The following is a 719-nucleotide window of genomic DNA, read 5'->3' on the forward strand; positions in this document are numbered from 1 at the left end:
GAGGGAGGAGGGAGGACGGAGGAGGAGGTCGCCGGAGAGGAGGAGGAGGTCACCGGAGAGGAGAAGTATGGTGGAGGAGAGAAGGGAAGATGAAATGAAGAGAGGAGGAGAGGACCAGCCATATATACGGCATACTAATGGCGCACCGCGGGCAGGTGCGCCATTAGTAATTTTTTTTTATTTTTTTGATTTATTTTGAATTTTGAAGGCGGGAAGATACTAATGGCGCACCACGGGCAGGTACGCCATTAGTAATTTTTGTTTTTTTGATTTATTTTGAATTTTGAAGGAGGGAAGATACTAATGGCGCACCACGAGCAGGTGCGCCATTAGTAATTTTTTTTTATTTTTTTGATTTATTTTGAATTTTGAAGGCGGGAAGATACTAATGGCGCACCACGGGCAGGTGCGCCATTAGTAATTTTTTTTTATTTTTTTGATTTATTTTGAATTTTGAAGGCGGGAAGATACTAATGGCGCACCATGGTCAGGTGCGCCATTAGTAATTTTTATTTTATTTTATTGACTTATTTTGAATTTTGAAGGAGGGAAGATACTAATGGCGCACCATGGGCAGGTGCGCCATTAGTAAGTTTGAATTTTTTTGATTTTTTTGCCTCTCTAGATCTTAAAAGCCCCGTATCTTTTTTTCTGTTAGGTTTTTGAGGATTTTGGAAATGTTTAACGGGGTTCCCCGGGTTAAATTTGGATGTAACTTT

This window comes from Triticum dicoccoides, chromosome 4B, assembly GCF_002162155.2.
Source record: "Triticum dicoccoides isolate Atlit2015 ecotype Zavitan chromosome 4B, WEW_v2.0, whole genome shotgun sequence".
Lineage (NCBI taxonomy): Eukaryota > Viridiplantae > Streptophyta > Magnoliopsida > Poales > Poaceae > Triticum > Triticum dicoccoides.